Source organism: Galeopterus variegatus, unplaced genomic scaffold, assembly GCF_000696425.1.
Source record: "Galeopterus variegatus unplaced genomic scaffold, G_variegatus-3.0.2 Scaffold10581, whole genome shotgun sequence".
Classification (NCBI taxonomy): domain Eukaryota; kingdom Metazoa; phylum Chordata; class Mammalia; order Dermoptera; family Cynocephalidae; genus Galeopterus; species Galeopterus variegatus.
In genome coordinates, this window is record NW_007736692.1 from 50,078 (window position 1) to 55,883 (window position 5,806).

Genomic DNA, 5,806 nt, shown 5'->3' on the forward strand with positions numbered 1-5,806 from the left:
CTGGGCACACCTCTATCACAACACTAAGGCTGAACTGGTCACTGCTGGTTAACTCATCTCTCTCTCCCGCTGGCTTGTGAGATCCTAGAAGGCAGGTCCTAGCCCCTAACACAGTGCCTGGTACCTAAACATTCACCTAATGAATGAATAGATACTGTACAAGCCCTTTTCCTTTTCTATCACTTCAGCCCATACCTGTAAAGTAATCCTTTCATGACCATATGTTTTATGGACTTAAGTTCAAAAGCCATACTTTAGAGTTTATTCCATAAATCTCTTTATATCTGTAATCCCATCAAGTACACAGGGTAGTTTTGTTTTTTGCAGAGTAGCGAGGGTCTGTGACTACTGCTACTTTTCTAGTAAGCCATCAGACTTTACTCCAGCTCCATAATTAATAAAGCCACTCTTCATTATGGAATTAGGGCCACTATGAACCTCTTGAGGTTTATTTGTCTTGGTTCAAACTCTGTCAATGTTATTTATCATAAAATTCTTGATAAAGTGTTTGCTGCTTTTTAAATAAACACTTATAGAGCTCCTAGCACGTGTCAAGCATTGTTCTAAGTGCTTTAAAAATATTTAAAATATTTATGCACTAGGAAATCTAAAGATTAATTCTAATGTCATAAAGATTAAGTTGCTCTTCCCTAAAAAAGTTGGAGTCAGAGATGCCAGTTAAGCAGGAAAGCTTGTGTCTTGGCTGCAGTTTCTCTTCATGAGCTTGTGGCTAGGTGGCCCCCAAGTCTCACAAGCTCAAATAAGCTCCTTTACAACTAAATATTCAATTCATTCATCCATCTAGGCAGCTGGGACTATAGCAGTGAACAAAACAGACAAGAATCCCTCTCTATCTTTATGGAACTTCTGTCCTAGGGAGTAAATAAAATAACTTTTAAAAGTTATATTTTAGATGGTGCAAGTGCCATGGAGAAAGGTAAAGCAGGAAAGGGAGATGGGAAGTGATGAAAATCAGGGGGTCCTTTATAATTTTAAAAATATGGAAGTTGTGGAGGACCTCACTGAGAGGGTGATATTTGAACAAAAGCCTGCAGGAGATAAAAGAGCCACCTGCAGGAGATAAAAGAGCCACGGTGGCCTTTAGGGAAAGAGCATTCCAAGCAGAAGGAGGAGTCCATGCAGAGGCCTCGAGGCAGAGGCAGACACAGCATGGTGAGGTGGCCACTGCGTTTAGGTCAGTAAACAATGTCTCCCTCAGACAAGACAAGGTCTGAGAGAGAACAAGGGCCCAGATCTTTCATGGTGTTGCACTTAATTGTAAGGAATGTGGCTTTTATTATGAATGAAATGGAGAGTCACTAATGGGATTTCCATATTGGAGAAATACATAATTTGACTTAAGTATTAATAAGAATACTCTAGCTTTTGTTTGGGGCAAGAATCAAGCAAAGAAGCCAATTGGGAGGCAACTGCCAATAATCCAGAATGGTAACACAGGAGGTGGTGAGAAGTCGGATTCTGAGAAAAATTTGAAAATAGAATCAACTGGATATGCTGTATGATAGAAAGAGATGAGTCAAGGATGGCTTCAAGATTCTGGTCCTAAGCAACTAGAAAAATGAGATTGTCCTTACCTGACATGGGAAAAATTATTGGTGAAATAAGTTTTAGAGGGAAGATCAAGAGATCAGTTTTGAACATACTAAGCTTGGAGATGCCTAATAGATATCCAGCATTAAAGTGAAGACTGAGAATTGATCATATAGGTTTGGCAACATGGAGGTCATAGGTGATCACTGGTGTAGTGAAAGCTGGATTAGAGGGGGTTCAAGAGAGAAGAGGAGAGGCACTGGAATACATTACAGTTAATTCAGAATTTTGTCACAAAGGGAAGGAGAGAAATGGGGTGGAAGCAGCAATGGAAGTGGATGTACAGAGGGCTAATTTGTTTTGTTTTGTTTTTTGGTAAGATGAGAGAACTGACAGTACGTTTGTAGGCTGATGGGAAAGATGTAGCAGTAGAGAGGGAAAAATAGATAATGACAGAGATTTACTACAGACATGTCCTTAAGCAAAGGAAAGGGGATACATTATGGAGTGATTGTGTCCTCCCCAAATTCATATGTTGAATCCCTAATCCCCAATGAGATTGTATTTGGAGATAGGCCTTTAATGATGTAGTTAAAGTTAAATGAAGTAATAAGGGTGGGGCCCTAATCCAATAGGATTAGTGTCATTATAAGAAGAGGAAGAGACACCAGATTTCTCTGTCTCTGTCTCTCTCTGTGTGCACAGACAGAGGAAAGGCCATGTGAGGACAATGCAGCAAGAAGGCAGCTGTCTACAAGCCAGCATGAGAGGCCTCACCAGAAACCAACCCTGACACCATCCTGATCTTGAGCTTCTAGCCTCCAGAACTGTGAGAGAATAAATTTCCATTGTTTAAGCCACAGTAACACTGGTGGTAGGTTCTGAATGCTTCCATTTTCTCCATGAAGCACAAGAGATTTATCAGCTGAGCAAGAGGATGACAGAAGAGATAGCTGGGAGATCTGAGGAGTGAGAGAGGGTATGAAATAGTTATCCACAAAGGTGGGAAAGAAAAGGAACTGGGAATAGTATGAGTCCCAGGATTCCAGGAAGCATTAGGACCCACTTTAAATTATCAATGTTGAATTTAAACTGAGACTGGTTTGTAAAATATAAACACCTCTAGAAATTGCTGATAGCTAAATAGAGCAGAATCAATACTCTGAAGAAAAATGAGAATAATTGGAGAAATAAAATTAATTCCTCAACCTTCAAGATTTTTATTATTTATTCGAACCTAAAACACAGTGGCCTGAATTTCTAAACCCGTCTTTAAAAAATCTAAAAAAGCTCTGGTTTACCATGGTTGAAAGTCCATAGCTAATTTATTATGCAAACTATCCCTAAAACATTTATTGAATACTTTTATTCTCAGGATAGTACTGACCATACATTGCATTTCTATACATAAAATTAAGTTGGCTTTAGTTATTTTATACAAAGCCTTGTTTATTATAGCAATCATATCTATATATAATCAAAATTTTCAGAGCCACCTGCAGCATGGCCTGAACAGATGTAAAATAATAGAAGAAGAGAAAACCATGATTTTGAAGTAAGCAAAATTTTTTGTTGTCATAGTTTTTGTTCATCTCTGTCTCTTTCTCACTGCTCCCATTTATGACTGCTCATGCCCTTCTCCTTTTAACAAGAACTCAGTTCTCCACTGCTTTTCTGGGGCCACTTCCTCAGGTCATTTTCCATGTTTCAGAACCCAATGTGTTGGTCCACTTTTTCTATGCAATTCCTATTAAAGTCTTGGGTTTAGAACACAACTGGAAAGGAAAAAGACCAACCAATTTTCACAAAGGTCTCAATGGTTGGTAATCATCTGAATGTGCTACTCTTTTCTAGCAGGGTACTTTGCATTATGCCTTAATTCAAAAAAGTCCTTCATTGCTTTATTTTCTATTTCCCATCATTAATAGTGAAAGGTCAAGTATTCATGATTTCCAGAAAGGTGATTTGAAGGAAAGAAAATTAGGAGATTGCTCTAAAATATTTATATTTAAGATGAGCCCAGATCTCATAAAGGTAAATCTCTTGAAAATATTATAAAATAAGCTTCTGAATAAAATATTTGTTTTTAGGATGAAAGAATGCAAGGATGTTTCTCAGATTCTTAAAACATGTCATAAAGCTCAGATTATTATGCAGTACTTTCTACTCAAAATCTTTGTTGTTTTTTTTTTTCCTCTCTACATTACAATTTTGGAAGTTTCTATCGAGATATCCTCAAGCTAAGCTATTTTTTCCTCAGCTATGTCTGGGCTACTAATGAGCCCATCAAAGGCATTCTTAATTTCCATTAATGTTTCCAATCTCTAGCGTTTCTTTTGCATTTTTTCTTAGAATTTCCATCTCTCTTCTTACATTGCCCATCTCTTCTTCCATGCTGTCTACGTTATCCATTAGAGCCCTTAGCATATTAATCATAGTTGTTTTAAATTCCTGGTCTGATAATTCCAACATCTCTGCCATTTATGAGTCTGGTTCTGATGCTTGGTCTTTCTCTTTAAACTGTGTTTTCTGCCTTTTAGTATGCTGTGTAATTTTTTCTTGATAGCCAGACATGGTGTTCTGGGTAAAAGGGACTACAGTGAAAAGGCCTTTAGTAATGTGGCGGTAAGGTTTTGGGGAAGGGGAAATGACCCATAGTCTCGTGATTAGGTCAGTCTTTTGCGAGCCTGTGCCCCTGGACTGTGGACTTCATCAGTGCTTCTCAGTTTCTCTCCTTCTTATGTCGGACAGGATGACAAAAGGGAGCTGGAGTTGTGTATTTCCTATCCCCCACATGCAAGGCCAAAATGAGTTAGAGTTGGTTATTTCCCTTTCCCTCTGTTGATCAGGCTCTGAAATATCCCCAATAGTTTAGGTTCTGGTAAAACAGTTTCTCTCAAGGGAAGGCCTTGTATTTTAAAATGGGCACTTTTTCCTTTTCCCTGCCAGAGCACAATTGGATTTTTCTTCAATGTTCACTGTGAGAACATGGCCAACCTCCTGGAGGTAAAACTCACAAAAGTTTTACCTCTCAGACTAGTTCACACAAGCCCCAAACAATTCATCAATTACAGTTCGGGTTTTCCTATCCAGGCACTGGTTCCCACAGAGGTTTCTGCTCTGGTTGTGGTTCTGTGTCTGCCTGTTTGTCTCTCCAAATTTGGGGGCAGCAGTTTGCCCTGTGAGCTCATTTCTCTGACAATTATGAGAAGGACTGCTGATTTTTCAGTTTTTCAGCTTTTTATTCATTGTTAGGAAGAGTGGCGATTTCCAAGCACCTTACATGCCAGACCAGAAACCAGAAATTGACCAAGAAATTACATCTTAAAAATCCAAATGATTCCCAAAGAGAAAAAAGAGTGAATTTTTAAAAGTTAATTTAATGAGCAGTCTCACTAATCTCTGAGACAATATCATATCACCTAACATATGTACAGTCATGTCCCAGAAGGAGAAAGAAGGTTTGGAAAAAATATATAAAGACATAATGGCTGAAAATTTTCCAAGTTGGAAAAAACTCTAAAACCACAAGTCCAAAAAGATCATCAAACTAAAAAGCAAAATAAACACAGAGAAAACCACATCAAGGTACATCATAATAAAATTGCAAAGAACAGAAATAAAGACAAAATCTCAAAAGCAGCCAGAGCAAACAGATACATTAAAAAGACAAAAATGACTGAGTATTTCTCATCTGAAACTATGCAAGTCAGAAAACAACATAATGAATCTTTAAAGTGCTGAAAGAAAAAACCCTGTCAACCTAGAATTGCATGTCCAGTGAAAATATCCTTCCAAACCAAAAGTGAAAAAACAGACATCTTCAAAGAAAAATCTGAGAGAATTTGTGATTAGTAGATTTGAGAGAAATTATTCAGGCAGATGAACAACAATATCAAATGGAAACCTGGATGAACACAAAGAAATAAATAGCACTGCACATAGAAAATATGTCATAAATGGAAATTACTTTTTACTCATTTTTAAATTTCTTTAAAAAAATTGAATATTAAGGGCCGGCCCGGTGGCGCACTGGATAAGTGTGCCGCTTGGGAAGCGCGGTGGCGCTCCCGCCCGAGGGTTCGGATCCCACGTACAGACCAGTTCCCGCTCGCTGGCTGGGCGAGGCGCAGGAGCGGCACCGAGGGTTGCGATCCCGTTGCCGGATACGGAAAAAGATAAAAGACAAAAAAAAAAAAATTGAATATTAAAAGCTGTGGAATATACTATAAAGCATATGCACCTCACAGGGCCT